Source organism: Gorilla gorilla, chromosome 8 (assembly GCF_029281585.2).
Source record: "Gorilla gorilla gorilla isolate KB3781 chromosome 8, NHGRI_mGorGor1-v2.1_pri, whole genome shotgun sequence".
Classification (NCBI taxonomy): Eukaryota; Metazoa; Chordata; class Mammalia; order Primates; family Hominidae; genus Gorilla; species Gorilla gorilla.
In genome coordinates this window covers 93,445,371-93,466,670 of record NC_073232.2, presented here as the reverse complement: position 1 = coordinate 93,466,670, position 21,300 = coordinate 93,445,371, and the positions used below count along the sequence as shown (strand labels likewise).

Here is a 21,300-nt window from a genome sequence, read left to right as displayed (position 1 = left end):
CAAACAAAAAGAAAACAATGCAAAATATAAATGAAACAAAAAGCTGTTTCTTTGAAAAGATAAATAAAATTGATAGACCACTAGCAAGATTAACTAAGAAAAGAAGAGATTGCTCCATAAGAAAGCTCAATAAGAAATGAAAAGGGAGATATTACAACTGATGCCACAGAAATACAAAAAATCATTCAAGGCTACTATGATCACCTTTATGCACATAAACTAGAAAACCTAGAACAGATGTATAAATTTCTGGAAAGATGCAACACTTCTAGCTTAAATCAGGAAGAATTAGATGCCCTATATAACAAGCAGCAAGATTGAAATGGCAATTAAAAAAATACCAACATAAAAAAGTCCAGGACCAGACAATTCACAGCAGAATTCTACCAGATGTTCAAAGAGGAATTGGTACCAATACTACTGACACTATTCCACAAGATAGAGAAAGAAGGAACCCTCCCTAAATCACTCAATGAAGCCAGTATCACCCTAATACCAAAACCAGGAAAGGACATAACCAGAACAAGAAAACTACACACCAATATCCCTGAAGAACATAGATGCAAAAATTCTCAACAAAATACTAGCTAATCAAATCCAACAGCATATCATAAAGATAATCCACCATGATCAAGTGGGTTTCATACCAGGGATGCAGGGAAGGTTTAACATATGCAAGTCAATAAATGTGATACACCACACAAACAGATTCAAAACCAAAAATTGCATGATCATCTCAATAGATACACAAAAAGTATTTGACAAAATCTAGCATCACTTTATGATTAAAACTCTCAGCAAAATCGGCATACCAGGGACATAACTCAATGTAATAAAAGCCATCTATGACAAACCCACAGCCAACATAATACTGAGTGGGGAAAAGTTGAAAGCATTTTCTCTGAGAACTGGAACATGACAAGGATGCCCACTCTCACCAGTCCTCTTCAACATAGTACTGGAAGTCCTAGCCAGAGAAATCAGACAAGAGAAACAAATAAGAACATCCAAATGAGTAAAAAGGAAGTCAAACTGTCTCTGTTTGCTGATGATATGATTGTCTACCTAGAAAACCCTAACAATTCCTCCAGAAAGTACCTAGAATTGATAAAAGAATTCAGCAAAATTTCCAGGTACAAAATTAACATACACAAATTAGCAGCTCTTCTATACACCAGTAGCAACCAAGCTGAGAATCAAATCAATAACTCAACCCCTTTTACAATAGCTGCAAAAAAATAAGATACTTAGGAATATACATAACCAAGGAGGTGAAAGACCTCTACAAGGAAACCTACAAAACACTGCTGAAAGAAATAATAGATGATACAAACAAATGGAAGCACATCCCACATTCATGGATAGGTAGAATTAATATTGTGAAAATGGTCATACTGCCAAAAGCCATCTACAAATTCAATGCAATTCCTTTCAAAATACCACCATTATTCTTCACAGAATTAGAAAAAGCAATTCTAAAATTGATATGGAACCAAAAAAGAGCCTACATAGCCAAAGCAAGACTAAGCCAAAAGAACAACTCTGGAGGCATCACGTTACCTGATTTCAAACTATACTATAAGGCCATAGTCACCAAAATAGCATGATAATGGTATAAAAATAGGCACATAGACCAATGGAACAGAATAGAGAACCCAGAAATAAACCCAAATACTTACAGACAACTGATCTTTGACAAAGCAAACAAAAACAAAAAGTGGGGAAATGACACCCTTTTCAACAAATGGTGCTGGGATAATTGGTTAGCCACATATAGGGGAATGAAACTGGATCCTCATCTCTCACGTTATATAAAAATCAACTCAAGATGGATTAAGGACTTAAATCTAAGACCTGAAACTATAAAAATTCGAGAAGATAACATTGGAAAAACCCTTCTGGACCTTTGCTTAGGCAAGGATTTCATGACCAAGAACCCAAAAGCAAATGCAATAAAAACAAAGATAAATAGCTGGGACTTAATTAAACTAAAGAGCATGGCAAAAGGACAGTCAGCAGAGTAAACAGACAACACACAGAGTGGGAGAAAATCTTCACAATCTATATATCTGACAAAGGCCTAATATCCAGAATCTACAACGAACTCAGATCACCAAGAAAACACAAACAATCCCATCAAAAAGTGGGCTAAGAACATGAATAGACAATTCCCAAAAGAAGATATACAAATGTCCAACAAACATTAAAAAATGATCAACATCACTAATGATCAGGGAAAGGCAAATCAAAACCACAATGTGATACCACCTTACTTTTGCAAGAATGGCCATAATCAAAAAATCAAAAAATAGTAGATGTTGGTGTGGATGCGGTGAACAGGAAACACTTCTACACTGCTGGTGGGAATGTAAACTAGTACAGCCACTATGTAAAATAGTGTGGAGATTCCTTAAAGAGTTAAAAGTAGAACTACCATTTGATTCAGCAATCCCATTACCGGGTATCTACCCAGAGGAAAAGAAGTCATTATATGAAAAAGATACTTGCACACACATGTTTATAGCACCATAATTTGCAATTGCAAAACTGTGGAACCAACCCAAATGCCCATCAATCAATCAATCAATCAACAAGTGGATAAAGAAACTGTTTTATATATATATATATTTATATATTTTTTATATATTTATATATATATGATGGAATTTTTATATATATATAATGGAATACTACTCAGCCTTTAAAAGGAAGGAATTAATGGCATTCACAACAACTTGGATGAGGTTGGTGACTATTATTCTAAGTGAAGTAACTCAGAAAACGGAAAACCAAACATTGTATGTTCTCACTCATATGTGGGAGCTAAGCTATGCGGATGCAAAGGCATAAGAATGACATAATGGACTTTGAGGACTCGGGGGAAATGGTGGGAAGGGAGTGAGGGATAAAAGACTACAAATAGGGTGCAGTGTATACTGCTTGGGTGATGAGTGCACCAAAAACTCACAAACCACCACTAAAGAACTTACTCATGTAACCAAGCACCACCTGTTCCCCAGTAACTATGGAAATAAAAAGAAATTTTTTTTAAAGAATACGATGTTCAACAACATAGGTTACTTTAGAAAATTGCAAATTAAAACAATGAGATACTACTATATACCTATTAGAATGGCCAAAACACCAAGTGCTGTTGATGATGTGAAGCAACAGGAAATCTTATTGCTGGTGGGGATGCAAAATTTTCCAGTAGTTGGGAAGACAGTTTTACAGTTTTTACAAAACTTATTATACTGTCACCATAAAAATCCAGCAATCATGCTCCTTACTATTTATCCAAAAGAGTTGAAATGGTATGCCTACACAAATACCTGCACATGAATTTTTATAGCAACTGTAGATCCATTTTCCTAGTTGCCAAAATATGAAATCAACCAAGATGTCCTTCAGTAGGTGAATGGATAAATCAACTGGAAGAATCACCCATTCAGACAAGGGAATATTATTTAGCACTAAAAAGAAATAAGCCATGAAAAGACGTGGAGGAAACCTGGATGTATATTACTAAGTGAACGAAGCCAATTTGAAAATACTGCATACATACAGCATGATTTCAACTATATGACATTCCAGAAAAGGCAAAACTATGGAGACAGTAAAAAGACAAGTGGTTGTAATGGGATGAGGGAGAGAGGGATGAATAGGCAAGCACAGAGGATTTTTAGGAAAACAAAACTTTTCTGTACGATAGTACAATGGTGAATTCATTTGTCAAAAACCCATAGAATGTACAACACCAAGGGTGAACCCTAATGTCAGCTATGGACTTTGAGTGATAATGATATATCAGTGTGGGTTCATTGATTTTTTTGGGGTGGTGGTGGGACAGGGTCTCACTCTGTTGCCCAGACTGGAGTGCAGCAGTGCGATCTCGGCTCCCTGCAACCTCCACCTCCCAGGTTCAAGCGATTCACCTGTCTCAGCCTCCTGAGTAACTAGGATTACAGGTGCCCGCCACCTCACCCAGCTAATTTTTGTATTTTTAGTAGAGACGGGGTTTCACCATGTTGGTCAGGCTGGTCTTGAACTCCTGACCTCAAATGGTCCACCTGCCTCAGCCTCCCAAAGTGCTAGGATTACAAGCATGAGCCACCACGCCCAGCCGGGTTCATTGACTTTAACAAATGTGCCACTGTTGTGTGGGATGTCAATATTGCAGGAGGTTTTGCATATGTGGGGGCAGGGGAGATATAAGAATGCTCTGTACTTTCTGATTAATTTTCCTGTGAACTGAAAATTGCTTTAAAAAGCAAAATCTACTAAAAATCATATGGTAAGAACTAAAAACATTTTTAATTGCAAAAATGCTGAGAGAATTTATTACCAGTGGACCAGCCATTCACAAAATGCTAAAGGGAGTTCTTTATGGAGAAATGAAAGAATATTAGACACAAATTTGAAGTCATGTAAAGAAATAAAAATCTATGGTCAAGGTAAATACATAAATAATTACAAAGCTAGTAGTATTGTAACTTTGGTTTGTTACTCTTTTGTTTGTTTTCTACATGAATTAGAGACTAATGCATAAAAACAGTTGTTTATGGTTTTGGACATAAAATGCATAAAGATATAATTTCTGACACTAATAACTGAAAAAGGGTGAAGATGGACCTACCTATACAGTGGCAGAATTTGTGTATGTTATTAAAGTTAAGTTGGTACAAACTCAAACTGGAATGTTACACTTTTAGGATGTTCAACGTAATCTTCATGGCAACTGAAAAGAAAACAGTGATACCCTAAGGAAAGCAAATCACCCCCTTGTAAAGATGTCTGTACTCCCATATTCACTGCAGCGTTATTCACAATAGCCAAGATATGGAAACAACCAAATTTGTCTATCGATGAATATATGAATAAAAAAATTGTTTTATACACATACAGACACACACAAATGTATACACACATAATGGAATATTATTCAGCCTTGAAAAAGGAGATCTTGACATTTGGGACATTTAGTTCATTGGAAGAACCTAGAGGACATTATGCTAAGTGAAGTAAGCCAGCCACAGAAAGGCAAATACTGCATGATCTCATTTATATGTGGCATATTTTTAAAAATTGAATACATAGAACAGAGTGTAGAATGGTGGCTACCAGGGGTGCAGAAAATAGGAAGATGTAGTTTAAAGTGTACAAGGTTGTATGTAGTTATATAGAATAAGTCTAGGTATCTAATGTATAACATGAGACCTACATTAATAATATTGCTCTGTATGCGGGAAATTTACTAAAGGAGTAAATTTTAGCTAATCTTACCACACACAAAAAAAGAAAGATAACTGTGTGAGATGGTGGCTGTGCTAATTTTCTAGACTGTAGTAATCAATTAACTATGTTAATTTTCTAGACTGTAGTAATCAATTAACTATGTTAAAGCATCTTGTTGTACACCTTAAATATATGCAATTAAAAATAGCTATAGATTATACACAAAAGGAAATAAGAAGGAAATTAAAACATTTTACTACAAAAGACCAACTAAACCACAAGAAGACACTAATTCACAAAATAAAGGACAAAATGCTATAAGGTATATGGAAACACTGGTAAAATAACAATTATATTCCTCCCTACCAATAATTTATTTAAATGTTAATGAATTAAATTTACCAATCAATAGACAGAAACTGGAAGAATAGATTTTAAAAATTTCTCTATATGCTGTCTACAAGAGACTCATTGTAGATCCAAAGACACAAATAGGTTGAAAAGGAAGGAATGGAAAAATATATTCCATTCAAATAGTAACCAAAAGATAGCAGGGTAGCTATACTAATATCAGACAAAACAGACTTTAAATCAAAAACTTGGGGAACCAATGGCAAGACGGCTGACTAGAAGCAGCTACTGTGCGTCACTCTTACAGAAAGGAGACAGAGTGACCAGTAAACACCAGCTCTTCAACTGGATAGTTCTGGAGGACACATTGAGATTCATTAAAGAAGCAACGTGACTCACAGAGAGCAGAGAGAAGCAAGACAGGACACCCACCCACCTGGGATTGGCATGGAGTCAACGGTGTCTTCCCACCTCCTTTGGTAAGTGAGAGTCCCCGGGGACCTACACTTCTACCATGGACTGTTGCAATTCTGGGCACAGGAGATCTCCCCTGACCTCTTCTCCCTGGGACCTCCAGACTGACACTCTGCATGCAGTCTGGGCAGAGTCACTACTCAGGCCCATGGGGAGCCACAAGGGCCTTGGACTCCTGAGGGCCCTGGTGCCAGCTGCCATAGCTCCACCAACAAAGGAGGTGAGGATCTCTCATGTGGCCCCAGGATAGGAGCCACATCCACGATGCTGAGGAGCAGACGAACTGTAGACCTCACCTCCGCTACACATGGACAGGCAAAGCCTACTTCCCTGGGACCCCAGTGTAGCCACCTCACCCCTGTCTGAGCATTTGGACTAGTAGCAGCTCTGCATTTCTTTGGGACAGAGTTCCCAGAGGTAATCGACAGGCCCACCACTTTTCTGCTGCCAGAGCCCCTGCCCCTACTGTCCTCATGCTAGGGAGGGAGCAAAGAGCACAAGAACTATTGCAGGCCTCCAGCACACTACAGCTGCTTTATGGAAAAGCAGCCAGACTGTTTTCCACATGGATCCTTTTGCCTGCCACTCCTCACTGGGCAGGGCCTCCCCACATGGGTTCTCCAGCACAACCGTTCTGCCCCTGCCTGATCACTTCATTTGGTGGTGGCTCTGCATTTCTCTGGGGAGCACATCCTAGAGACAACCCACAGGCTCTCTGTAATTCCACTGCAGTGGTCCGGCCCTTGCTGTCCTTGGGCTGGGGAAAGAATAAAGACCCGGATGACTTTGTTGGCACCTCCAGCAAGCCACAATTGCCATATGGAGAGGAGCCTGATCTCACTTCCCTGTGAGCCCCTGGCTGCCTGCACTTGACAGGCAGGATCCCCAGCTTGGGCCCACAGTGCAGTCACTCCACCTCTAAAGGATTCAATCGGCAGTGGTTTTGTGTCTCTCTGGTGGAGTTCCCAGAGGTAACTGACAGCCCCTCTGCCATTGCCATGGCAGCACTTCTGCCCTTGCTGCCCTGGGGCTGGGGGAAAAACAAAGAGCCCAATCACTTTGCTGGCACCTCCGGCACACAACAGGCGCCATAGGAGAGGAGCCCAGTCTCTCCTGTGAGCCCCTGGCCCCCTGCTCTTCACCAGGCAAGGGCCTCTAGCATGGGTCCAAAGTGCAGCTGCCTTGCCCCTGCTTGAACATTCTCATTGGCAGTGGCTCTGTTTCTCTGAGTGGAGCTCCCAGAAGCAACAGAGAGCCCCTCTGCCACTGCCACTGCAGTGGTATCGCCCTTGCTGCCCTTGGCCTGGGGAATGAATAAAGACCCTGGTTGCTTTGCTGGCACCTCCAGCATGCCACAGCCACCATACAGAGAGGAAATCAGTCTCTCTTCTCTATGAGCCCTTGACCCCCTGCTGTTCACCAGGCAGGGCCTCCAGCTCAGGCTCACAGTACAGCCACCCCCACTTCCCCAGCTGAACATTCCCATTGGCAGTGGCTTTATGTTTCTCTGGGGTGAAGTTCAAAGAGGCATCTGAAATCCCCTCTACCTCGCCTCTGCCACTGCAGTAGTACCTGCCTTTGCTGCCACCAGGCTGGGGAAGGAATAAAGAGCCTGGGTGCTTTGCTCACACTCCAGCATGCGGCAGGCACTTTTGGAGAAGAGGCCAGACTGGCTTCCCCATGAGTCCCTCCACCCCGCCTGCTCTTTAAGAGGCAAGACTCCCTGGCTTGGGCCCACAGTGCAGCTGCCCCACTCTTGGTGATCCTTCCGATTGGTAGTTGCTCTGTGTTTCTCTGGGATGGAGCCCCAAGAGAAAGGGAAAGACCCTCTGCCATTGCCACTGCTAAAGTCCCCACACCTGCTTCTGCCAAGCTGAGGAAAAAAGCAGAAAGCCTGAGCTCACCCCAAGGCTGCAGTGCACAGCCCACGAGTGCCAAGCCTAAATCTGGGAGAGGAACATACACTCTCAGAGCTTTGAGAGGGAGCACAGCTGCAATTGCGAGGAAATACAGAGGAGCCTGTCTACCAGCCATTACACTTCAGCTCCATCTACTGGATTGCAGCCCAAACATCAACACCAAAAATACTTCGCTAATATATGCTCCTATGAAACCAAGGACAACAATTCAGCCACAAATAATGTCCCTTCACAACACCTCGGCCCTCTGAAAACATCCAGAAATGAAGCTAACTGACTGTACTCAAATTACATTAACAGTTAAAAAACCATCAGCCCCTTTGGGAGGCCGAGGTGGATTACCTGAGTCAGGAGGTCAGGAATTCAAGACCAGCCTGACCAACATGGTGAAACGGCGTCTCTACTAAAAATACAAAATAAAGATTAGCAGGGCGTGGTGGCAGGTGCCTGTAATCCCAGTTACTCACGAGCCTGAGGCAGGAGAATTGCTTGAACCCAGGAGGCGGAGGTTGCAGTGAGCTGAGATTGTGCCATTGCACTCCAGCCTGGGCAACCAGAGTGAAACTCTGTCTCAAAAATAAAATAATAAAATAAAGTAAAATAAAATTAAAAAGAACTATCAGCCCACACAGATGAGAATGAAGCAGTACAAGCACTCTGGCAGCTCTAAAAGCAAGAATGTCTCCTTACTTCCAAACAACTGGCTCCCCAGCAATGGTTCTTAACCAGAATGAAATGGCTGAAATGACAGAAATAGAATTCAGAATCTGGATGGCAACAAAGATCATAGAGATTCAGGAGAAAGTTGAAACCCATTCCAAGGGATCTAAAAAATCCAGATTCAACAGTTCAAGAAATGAAAGATAAAAGAGCCATTTTAAGAAAGAATCAAACCGAGAGATAGAGCTGAAAAACTCACTGTAAGAATTTCATAGCTCAATTGGAAGTATTAACAGCGGAATAGACCAAGCTGAGGAAAGAATCTCAGAGCTTTTAGAAAGGTCCTTCAAATTAACTCAGACAAAAATTTACGAGAATTTTAAAAACTGAACAAAAGCTCTGAGAAATGAGATTATGTAAAGAGGCCAAATCAACAACTCATTGGTGTCCCTGAAAGACAGGGAGAGAGAGCAAGCAATTTGGAAAGCATATTTGAGGATACTATCCATGAAAATTTCCCCAGCCTCACTAGAGATGACAACATTTAAATTCAGGAAATGCAGAGAACCCCTGCAAGATACTGTACAAGATGACTATCCCCAAGACATGTGATTATCAGATTCTCCAAGATCAACATGAAATAAAAAAGATTAAAGGCAGCTAAAGAAAAGGGGCAGGTCACCTACATAGGGATCTCATCAGGCTAACAGCAGGCAATTAAGTAGAAACCCTAAAAGCCAGAAATATTGTGGGCCTATAGTTAGCATTCTTGAAGAAAAATTCTAACCAAGAATTTCATATTTAGCCAAACTAATCTTAAGTTTCATCAGAGAAGGAAAAATAAAATACTTTTCAGAAAGGCAAATGCTAAGGGAATTTATTACCAACAGACCTTCCTTACAAGAGGTCCTTAAGGGAGTGCCAAACATGAAAACAGAAGACCATTATTGGCCATCACAAAAACACACTTAAGTACATAGGACCATTGACACTATAAAGCAAACCCACAATCAAGTCTACATAACAATCAGTTAACAATACAACGATGACAAGATCAACTCTGCACATATCAATATTAACCTTGAACATATACTGTCTAAACATCTCACTTAAAAGGCACAGAGTGGCAAGTTGTATAAAGAAGCAAGACCCAACTCTGTGTTGTATTCAAGAGACCCATCTAACATGCAAGGACACCCATAGGCTCAAGGTAAAGGGATGGAGAAAGATCTGTCAAGAAAATGGAAAACAAAAAAAGAGCAGGGGTTGCTAATCTTATTTCAGACAAAATAGACTTTAAACCAACAATGATCAAAAAGGAAAAAGAAGGGTATCACATAATGATAAATGGTTCAATTCAACAGGAAGACTTATCTATCTTAAATATATATGCACCCAGTGCTGGAGTATTCAGACTCATAAAACAAGTTCTTAAAAACAAATGAAGAGACATATAACCACATAATGGTTGTATATGACTTTAACACACCACTGACAATATTGGACAGATCATCAAGGGAAAATACTAACAAAGATATTCAGGACTTAAACTTGACACTTGGCCAAATGGACAGAACACTCCACCCAACAAAAAATAGAACATTCATTCTTCTCATCTATCCATTGCACATACTCGAAAATTGACCAGACATTCAGCCACAAAACAATTCTCAACATACTAAAAAAAAGTAAACAAAATCAAATGAACAACACTCTCAGACCAGAGTACAATAAAAATAGAAATCAATACAGAGAATATCTCTCTAAACCATACAATTAAATGGGCATCAAATAATCTGATCCTGAATGACTTTCAGGTAAATAATGAAATTAAGGCAGAAATCAAGAAATTTTTTGAAACAAATGAAAACAAAGATATAACATAACAGAATCTCTTGGACACATCCAAAGCAGTGTTAAGAGGAAAGTTTATTGCACTCAACAGCCACATCAAAAAGTTGGAAAGATCTCAAATTAATAACCTAATATTACAACTAGAGGAACTAGAAAAACAAGAGCAAACCAAGCCTAAAGCTAGCAAAAGAAAACAAATAACTAAAATCAGAGCTGAACTGAATGAAATGGAGATGAGGAAAACCATACAAAAGATGAACAAAACCAAAAGCTGGTTCTTTGAAAGAAGAAATAAGATTGATAGACCCCTAGCTAGTTTAATAAAGAAAAAAAGAGAAGATCTAAATAAACACAATCAGAAATGACAAAGGGGAAATTACCAACAACCCCACAGAAATGCAAAAATCCCTCAGAGACTATTATGAACACCTCTATGCACACAAACTAAAAAACCTAGAAAAAAAGTTGATAAATTCCTGGAAACATACAACCTCCCAAAATTGAATCAGGAAGAAATTGGCACCCTGAACAGACCAATAACAAGTTCCAAGATTGAATCAGTGATAAAAAAAATCTACCAACCAGAAAAAGCCCTTGTCCAGAAGGATTTACATCCAAATTCTACCAGTCATATAAAGATGAGCTGGTACCAATCCTACTGAAATTATTTCAAAAAAATAAGAAAGAGGGACTCTTCCCTAACTCATTCTAATATCAAAACCTGGCAGAGACACAATGAAAAAAGAAAACCTCAGGCCAATACCTTTGATGAAAATAGATGCAAAAATCCTCAACACAATACTAGCAAATCAAATTCAGCAGCACATTAAATGGCTAATCCACCGTGATAAAATAGGCTTTATTTCTGGGGTGCAAGGTTGATTCAACATAGGCAAATCAATAAATATGATTCATCATATAAATAGAACTGAAAGCAAAAACCACATGATCATCTCAATAGACACAGAAAAGTATTTCAATAAAATTCAACATCACTTTATGTAAAAAACCCTCAACAAACTAGTCATCGAAAGTACATATCTCAAAATAATAAGAGCCATCTGTGACAAACTGACAGCCGGCATCATACTGATGGGCAAAAGCTGGAATCATTCCCCTTAAAGACAGGTACAAAAAAAGATGCTTTCTTTCACCACTCTTATACAACATAGCACTGGAAGTCCGAGCCAGAGGAATCAGGCAAGAAAAGTAAATTAAAGGTATCAAATAGGAAGTCAAACTATCTCCTTCTTCACAGATGACGTGATTCTACACCTAGAAAACCCCTTAGTATCTGCCCAAATGCTCCTAGATCTGTTAAACAACTTCAGCAGAGTTTCAGGATACAAAATCAATGTACAACGATCACTGTGATTACTATCCATCAGTAACATTCAAGCTGAGAGTCAAATCAGGAATGCAATCGCATTCATGATAGCCACAAAAATAATAAAATTCCTAGGAATACAGCTAACCAGAGAGGTGAAAGATCTCTACAATAATAAATTCAAACACTGCTCAAAGAAATCAGAAATGACACAAACAAATGGAAAAGGCATTCCATGCTCATGGATAGGAAGAATCAATGTTATTAAAATGGCCCTACTACCTAAAGCGATTTATAGATTCAATGCTATTCCTGTCAATCTAATTATGTGACATTTTACACATAATTAGAAAAAAATCATTTTATAGTTTATGTGGAATCAAAAAGAACTGGAATAGCCAAGGCAACTCCAAGACAAAAGAACACAGCTAGAGGCATCACACTATCTAATTTCGCTACAAGGCTACAGTAACTAGAGCAGCATGGTACTGGTACAAAAGCAGACACATAGACTTATGGGGCAGAATAGAGAGCCCAGAAATAAAGCCACACACCTACAACTATCTGATCTTCACCAAACCCAAAAATAACAAGCAATGGGGAAAGGACTTCCTATTTAATAAATGGGTTAACTGGCTAGCCATATGCAGAAGATTGAACCTGGATGCCTTCCTTACACCATATACATAAATCAACTCAAGATAAATTAAATATTTAAATGTAAACCCTAAAACTATAAAACCTTAGAAGAAAACCTAGGAAATACCATTCTGGACATAGGCCTGGCAAAGACATTGTGACAAAGATTCCAGAAGCAATTGCAACAAAAAGAAAAATTGACAAATGGGACCTAGTTAAACTAGGGAGCTTCTGCACAGCAAAAGAAACTATCAATTGAGTAAACAGAAAGCCTACAGTATGGAAGAAAATATTTGCAAACTATGCATCTGACAAATGTATAATATCCAGAATCTATAAGGAACTTAAATCAACAAACAACCACATCAAAAAATGGGCAAAGGATTTCAACAGACACTTCTCAAAAAAAGACATACATGCAGCTAATAAGCATATAAAAATGCTCATTATCACTAATCATTAGGGAAATGCAAATCAAAACCATAATGAAATACCATCTCACATCAGTCAGAAGGCTACTGTTAAAAAGTCAAAAAGTAACAAATGCTGGCTAGGTTTCAGACAAAAGGTAACACTTACACACTGTTGGTGCAAATGCACATTAGTTCAGCCACTGGGGAAATCAGTTAGGAAATTATTCAAAGAGCGAAAAACAGAATTACCATTTGAGACAGCAATCCCATTGTTGGGTATGTATCCAAAGAAGTATAAATTTTTCTACCATAAAGACACATGCACATGTAAGTTTATCACAGCACTATTCACAATAGCAAAGACATGGACTCAACCTAGATGTCCATCAATGATGGATTGGATAAAGGAAATGTACATATACACCACGGAATACTATGCAGTCATAGAAAAGAATGAAACTGTCTTTTGCAGCCACATAGGTGGAGCTGGAGGTCATTATTCTAAGCAAATTAATGAAAAAACAGAAAACCAAATACCACATGTTTTCATTTACAAGTGGAAGCTAAACATTGAGCATACATGAACAGAAGGAAAGGGATAATAGACACTAGGTGCTACCTGAGGGTGGAGGGTGGGAGAGGGGTAATATTAAAAAAAAAAAACAGTTAGGTACTATGCCAATTACCTGGTGACAAAATTATCTGTACACCAAACCCCCGCGACCACAATTTACCCACGTAAGAAACCTGTATATGCACCCCTTCAACCTAAAATAAAAGTTGGAAATACATAAATCAAAAAATTGTTATAAGAGATAAAGAAAGACATTATATATTAATAAAATATTCAATACAGCAAGAAGATATAACAATTGTGAACTTGTACACACATAATAATAGACCATCTTGTATGAAGTAAAAATTCACATAATTGAATGGAAACATAGATTCTTTACAATAACGGCTGGGGACTTAAATACTCCACTCTCAATAATGGATAGAATAACCAGACAAAAAAAAATAAGCAAGGAGATAGCCAATCTGAACAGCACAATAAACTAACTAGATCTAACAGACATATATAGAACACTCTTCCCAAAGACCAGAGAATACATATTCTTGTCAACTGTGCATGGGACATTCTTGAGGATAGACCATATATTAGATCACAAACAAAACTGGATAGATTTTAAAAGACAGACATCATACAAAGTATCTTCTCCATCCACAATAGGATGAAGTTAGAAATCAGTAACAGAAAGAAGACTGAAACACTCACAAATTTGTGGAAATTAACACACTCTTACACAACCAAAAGGTCAAAGAAGAAATGACAAAAGAAATTAGAAAGTTTTAAGAGATGAATGAAAATGCAAACAGCATACCAAAACTTTGGGGACACAGCAAAATAAGTGCTAATGGAAGAACTTATACCTAAAAATACTTGAATTAAAAAAAAAAAAGATCTCAAATCAACTACCAAACTTTAAAACTTATGGAACAAGAGTAAGCTAATCAAACAAATTCTGAAGCTAGCAGAAGGAAGGAAATAAGTAAAGGTTAGAATGGAGATAAATTAAAGAGAGTAGAAAAACAATACAAGGATAAACAAAACAAACACTGGTTCTTTGAAAAACTTTAGCTAGATTGACTATGACAAAGATATATAAGACTCAATAGAATGAGAAATGAAAGCAAAGTCATTTCTTCTGATTCTATAGAGTTAAAAAGGATTATAAGAAAGTAATATGAATAGTATTACAGCAACAAATTGTATATCCTAGTTGACATGGCCCAATTCCTGGAAATACAAAGCCTACCAAGACTAAATAACAAAGACATAGATCATCTGAATAGAACTGTATGTAGTAAGGAAATTGAATCAACCCAGCAAAGAAAAGCCCTGGACCTGATGGCTTTACTTGTAAATTCTACCAAATATTTTTAAAAGAACTAACACTAATCCTTTTGCAACTCTTACCAAAAAAAAGTTGAAGAGGAGGGAACAATTTCTAACTCATTCTGTAAGGTCAGTAATCCCCTGATAGCCAAGCCAGGAAAAGACGCTGTAAGAAAAGTACAGACCAATATATTTTTTAAGCACGGATTCAAAAATCCTCAAATATCAGTACACCAACTTCAGTAACATATTAAAATCATTGTACACCATACCAAGTGGGATTTTTATTATGGCAATGCAAGCATGGTTCAACATACAAAAATATATCGATGTAATATACTGCATTAACAAAATGAATGGAAAAAAAAGATCATCTCAATTGATGCAGAAAAAGGATTTGACAAAATTAAACACTTTATGATTAAATAAAACACTCAACAAAGTAGAAATAGAAGGAAACTACCTTCGCATAATAAAAACCATAATGGAAAAATTCACATCTATTATCACATTCAACTATGAAAGACTGAAAGCTTTTCCTCCAAGGTCAAGAAGACAACAATGTACACTTTTTCCACTTCTAGTCAACAGAGCATTGGAAGTACTAGTCGGAAAAAACAGGCTAAAAAAGGGAAATAAAAGGCATTCAAATTTGAAAGGAAGAAGTGTAATTATCTCTGTTTGCAGATATGTAATCTTATATGTAGAAAACACTAAAGATTCCACAAGAGAAAACTGTTAGAATTAGTAACCAAATTCAGGAAGGTAGTAGGATATAAAATGAACATAAAAATCAATTGCATTTCTATACACCTACAATGAACAATCCTAAAAGAAAATTAAGGGAACAATTCCATTTACAATAGCATCAAAAACAACATAAAACTTAGTAATTAACTTAACCAGGGAGATGAAAGACTTGTAAAATGAAAAATACAAAACTGCTGAAAGTGGCAGAGATCCAAATAAATGAAATTGTTTTCTATGTTCATGGATTAGAAGATTTAATATTGCTACCACGTCAATACTACCCAAAATGACCTCCAATTCAAAGCAATCCCTATCAAAATATCAACTAAGTTTTTACAGAAATAGAAAACTACATTCTTAAATTCATATGGACTCCCAAAAGGTGTTGAATAGCCAATACAATCTTGAAAAGGAAGAATAAAGTAAGAACTTACACTTCCTTATTTCAAAACTTAATAGAAAGCTACAATATTCACAACAGTATGGGAAAGGCAGCATAAATGCAAACAAATAGATCGATGGAATCAAATAGACAGCCCACACATAAACCCTTGCATAGATGGTAAAATGATTTTCAGCAAGGATTCCAAGATTACTCAATAGGGAAAAGACAGTCTTCAATAAATGTTGATGGCAAAAGTGTATAGCCACACTCAAAAAATAAAATTGCACCTTTACCTAACACTATATGCAAAAATTAACTCAAATTGATCAAATACTTAAACATAAGAGCTAAAACTATAATACTCTTAGAAGAAAACATGGGGGAAAGCTTCACAACATTGAATTTAGCAATGATTCAAAGGCATAGGCAACAAAACAAAAAATAAAGTGGGCTTTTAAAAAATCAACTATTTTGTACATCAAAGGACACTATCAAAAAAGTAAAAAGGCAACCCACAAAATCGGGAAAAATTTTGCAAGTCACATATCAGAAAAGAGATTAATGTTCAGAATAGAGATACTCAAAAATTGCAACAATAAAAAAAACATTGATTCAATAATAGACAAATAACTTGAATAGTCATTTCTCCAAAGATATGATTTCTCAGTAAGCACATGAAAAGATACTCAACATCACTAATTATTAGGAAAATGCATTGAAACCACAATGTGATACTTCATGCCAACTAGGATGTGTACTATTGGAAGGAAGGAAGGAAGGAAGGAAGGAAGGAAGGAAGGAAGGAAGGAAGGAAGGAAGGAAGGAAGGAGAAGGGAAAATAAGTGTTGGTGAGGATGTGGAGAATCCAAAACAATTGTCCACTGCTGGTGGGAATGTAAAACAATATAGCCACTGTAGAAAACGGCATAGCAATTTCTCAAAATATCAAAACTATAATTAGCATGTGATGCAGCAAATTCCACTTTGGGGTACACACCCAAAGGAATCTGAATCAGAGACACAAACAGATATTTGTACAGCCATGTACATAGCAGTGTTATTCCCAATAGCCAAAAGGTGGAAGCAATTCAAATGTTCATCAATGGGTGAATGGCTAAACAAATGTATACGTACAATGGACTATTAATCAATTTAAAAAGTAAGGAAATTCTGACATATGGTAGAACATTATGAAGCCTAAAGACATTGTGCTAAGTAAAATAAACCTGTCACATGAGGCCATATATTGTATGATTCTGGTCTATATGAGGTACTTAGAGTACTTGAATTCATAGAGACAGAAAGTAAAATGGTGGTTGCCGCAGGCTGAAAGAAGAGCAGAATAGGGAGCTATTATTTTATGGGTCCATAACCAGATTTTTGTAAGATGACAAAAGTTCTAGATACAGACAGTAGTAATGATTGTCCAACAATGTAAAAATACCTAATGCCACTAAACTTTAACCTAAAAGTGGTTAAAACAATCACTTTTATGTTATGTATATTTTACTACATTTTAAAATAATAAATGAGAAAAATAGCATATTTCCACTGTAGCAATAATCAGCAGTGAACAAATTAAGATAAAATTTGCAGTTCTACCAGAAATTATAAAGCATCTAAGAGTTACTTTGATAAAGAATTTTTAAGTCTTCTCTAGAGAAAAATTTAAAACCCTATTAGAGAGCAGAAAATAAGACCTGATTAAATGGGGGAGGCACTCCATCATCCTGGATAGGAAATCATAATGTTAGAAAAATGCCCCTGGTGGAAGCTTGGCCGGATGGCTAGTCACCCCACCCTGAGCAGCTCTTCTTTCTCAGCCTCACCGTGGCACTTCTTTGCAAAGCTGCCTCTGGCAAGAATATATTTTTTCGACAGCAATTCTATTCTGTATTTTAAAATACTTAATAGTCAGGGGTTAGATCTATTTCTGCAAGGAGATGTCAATTATTGCTAAACCTGCATATAGTGCATAAAACTTGTTTGAGTGAAGAAGATGGGGTGCAGCATTCTGGGAACCATTATCCTCTATAAAATTTTATAATTGCATTTTCAAGAGGCCCAAGGCCATGTTTCATACAGATACTATATGCACAAAAGCAGCACATAAAGCATATTTGTTTATTGTACAGGCTGATGGAGAAATGAGAATTTCCACCGGGGCAGACAGCCAAGTTACTTTAAAACAGACTCCCACTTTACAAGCTAGATGGGGCTAGCCACGGCAGGAGAGGGTGATCAGAAATCCTGTCATCTAACTAAAGGTGACCTCCAGCTGCGAGGACTCTCTCCTGACTCAAAACTCCCAATGGGCTTTACCTAACTGCCTTTTGGAGATGAGTATTCCTTTATGTTATATTTATTCCTGTCTAACCCTTCTTAAGAGACTTAGAATGTCTTTGATGGGAGAATTCATATTTCAGTCAGGCTTGTTCCTCATATGGGGTCTAGCACAGATGATAAAAACTATGTATTCAGTGAGGTTGACTGAATCTATCTCTGAGGGAAAATATACAGTTTAATAGAGTTTTTCTCTAACATATTTCTATATACCAACAAGGTTCATGGTAAAATTGACCAGTCAGCAAATCGTTTGCTACTAAAGGTATTTATTTCTCAGATTCTATAAATTTAAAGCATAAAACTTAACAAAATATATGGATACCTCCATTACCCAAACTCTGTTTCAAGGAATTCTAGCTCTCAATGTTCTGGAAAGTCACAATATGCATTTACATACTAAGAAATTTGAGAAACAGTGAATTTTTTAAAGCTTATTTTTGTTTAACCCCATGTTTCTATAAATTTTAATTTGTCACTGAAATATTTTATCGAACACCTAACCAGAATTTATATCTCATGACCCAAAGTCTAAACTTGTATATATAATTGTCCACTCAGCATTTCCATTAATATTTTTATAGGCATCTCTGTTACTGAGGGTTCATGGTGGCAAACAGAAACTTCTATAGCTACTTCAGTAGGAAGGTATTAAGTATATAATGTAGCTCATAGAATCTCTGAGAGCCGGAGTACCTGGCATGAGTGCTGCAAATTCAGGAATAAGCAACATACTAACATTTGGACTAATCCGCCATAACCATCACTGGGCAGCAGCACCTCAGGGTCCACTACTAGCCACAGGTACTGCTGCTGGGACCAAGGCCAATACTCACCCCTACCATTAATGGACACAACAGAATCACTATCTTCACATGGATCTCTTTCAGATGCAAACATCATGCAGAAGCATTTGATTGTCAACATCTACGTGATACACTTCACATACTTCTACTGCAAGCAAACCTGGGAAGAGTTGTGACTTTTAGCTTGAAAAGTCCGAACCTAAATAGATGGAAATTCCCTAAACATTGTATATCAATCAGACAGTCTTGATTATGCTGTAGTAACAACAACGGAAAATCTCAGTGTCCTAAAACAAGTGGAGAGGGAGCTGATGGAAGGTGCTCCGTGCATCTGGGACATTCTAGAATGTCACCTCATAGAGGTGTCAATCTCAACATGTGATCACCAAGACAGAATAAAAGGGGGCATAGTAAATTGTGAAAGGGATCTTAAAACTTCCACCTAGAAATAACATACATTACTTCTACTTGCAATTTATTTGCCAAAGCAAATCACATAACCATGCCTAAAACTACAGAGGGCGGGAAAGTGCAACCCTATCCTGTCCCCAGAAGAAGAGGAGAACTGAAATTTTTGTGAATGAACTTCCTGATTGCCATATATAGAAAAAGTGGGTAAAATATCCTGAGAAGCCAAGAAGTTTGACAAATGTTTGCCACATCACCATAAATATAAGATTACATCAAATCTTGATTTTTCTCCCTAAACATTTTTCTTCCCTATTTTAGTATCGCCAACCATTCTTTAAAATCTGTTTTGAATCCACTCACTTCTTTCCATTTCCATTGCTACTACTTTTGTCCAAGCCCCCATCATCTCAGGTGCCACTGCTCTGATCACGTGCCTGTCTACATGAACTGTGTCAAGGACTTACTACTAACTCAAAGGGTATTTAGAAAAGAAAACAAAACAACTTTACCTTCATTTGTAAGACTCATCTTTATCTATCTCCTGCCTAGTTCACCAGTAAACTGAATACCTTTTAGACCCTCAAAATTATTATCCTTTAGCCAGATATGGTGTCATGGACCCATACTCCCAGCTACCCAGGAGGCTGAGGCTGCAATGAGCTATGATAGCACTACTGCCCTCCAGCCTGGACAACAGTCTTAAAAAAACTATTTTTCTCTCCCTCAAGCCCTTGTTTATATTCTCTCTTTTACCTACAACAAACGGGATCATTGTTTTGTTGTTGTTGTTGTTAGGCTATCTCTCACCTATCTTATTTTCCCCTACAAGGGTGGAATTCCACGGGGGCACAAATTTGGTCCTGTTCATCCCTAGATTCTAGCGCTTGGAATAGTGCCTGGCATGCAGGCGTGTACATCCTTAGAGATCAGACAAAAAGGCCACACTTCAGTAAAGCCATCAAAAAGCTTCCAGCCTTCCACCCAAAATATAATTTTGTCTTTTTCTGTTCTCCTGTAGTGCTGTGTGCATCCTTCTACAAAAGAAATGCTTGCATTATTATATTTACTTTCTACTGCTGAAGGAGGAGCTTTTTTAGGCTAAGTACAATGGTTTACTTGATCAATGAGATATAATCTCTCAAAGTCCCTGGCACACTACCTTCATGCTCTTTATTTCCTTTCTTCTTTCCATAGTTTCTTCCTTCCTGTAGTCATTAGCAGCACAGTGGATTATTAATTAAATATCATCAATCAATTAGAAAGTGATGGATATTATACATCAAATAAACAATAACTATTAACTTCCTATAAATATATACCTGTGCACACCACAGATAAAATGCTCTATATATCTATATAATACATTTTCAATAAAAGTTTATTATTAAGTTTAAATTTCCCATGTGTAGCACATGTGAGCACAGGCAGACACTTTTGTATAAATAGATACATGTTACATTTCTAAACTATAAATAGAATGTTCAGGGAGGGTGTATATTATTTCTATATATGTATAACTATATATAGACATGCATATAATACTGCATTTATATAGCAGCTTGTAAAACTTTAGGATAGAACGAGTTGCCAAATAAAAATAGAAGATTTTAAAAATAGAAATAGCATCTTTCCACTGAGGGAAAGGACTCACAAGCAGTGATTTTACAAACACATTGTGAAAAGCTGAGGGTTTTCTTGCGCAGTCAAAGAACTCCTGGGCAGTCGATTTGAGGTTGCATTTCTCAGAGTATAGCTCAAGGGCCAGCTATATCAGAGTCCTCCTGTGTGTATCAAACATTCAGTTTCCAGGACATCACCCCAAACCCACCACTT

The 21,300-nt window shown here is 37.5% G+C and overlaps 1 long non-coding RNA gene across 1 annotated transcript in view; it reads right to left on the bottom strand.

The window, feature by feature from the left end:
- Positions 1-19,347, bottom strand: part of LOC129524939 (uncharacterized) — a 29,934-nt gene extending 10,587 nt beyond the window's left edge. The window contains exon 1 of the long non-coding RNA XR_008668928.2: positions 19,087-19,347. This is a non-coding gene — a long non-coding RNA (uncharacterized lncRNA). The remainder of the gene's footprint in view (positions 1-19,086) is intronic.
- Positions 19,348-21,300: the final 1,953 nt, after the last annotated feature.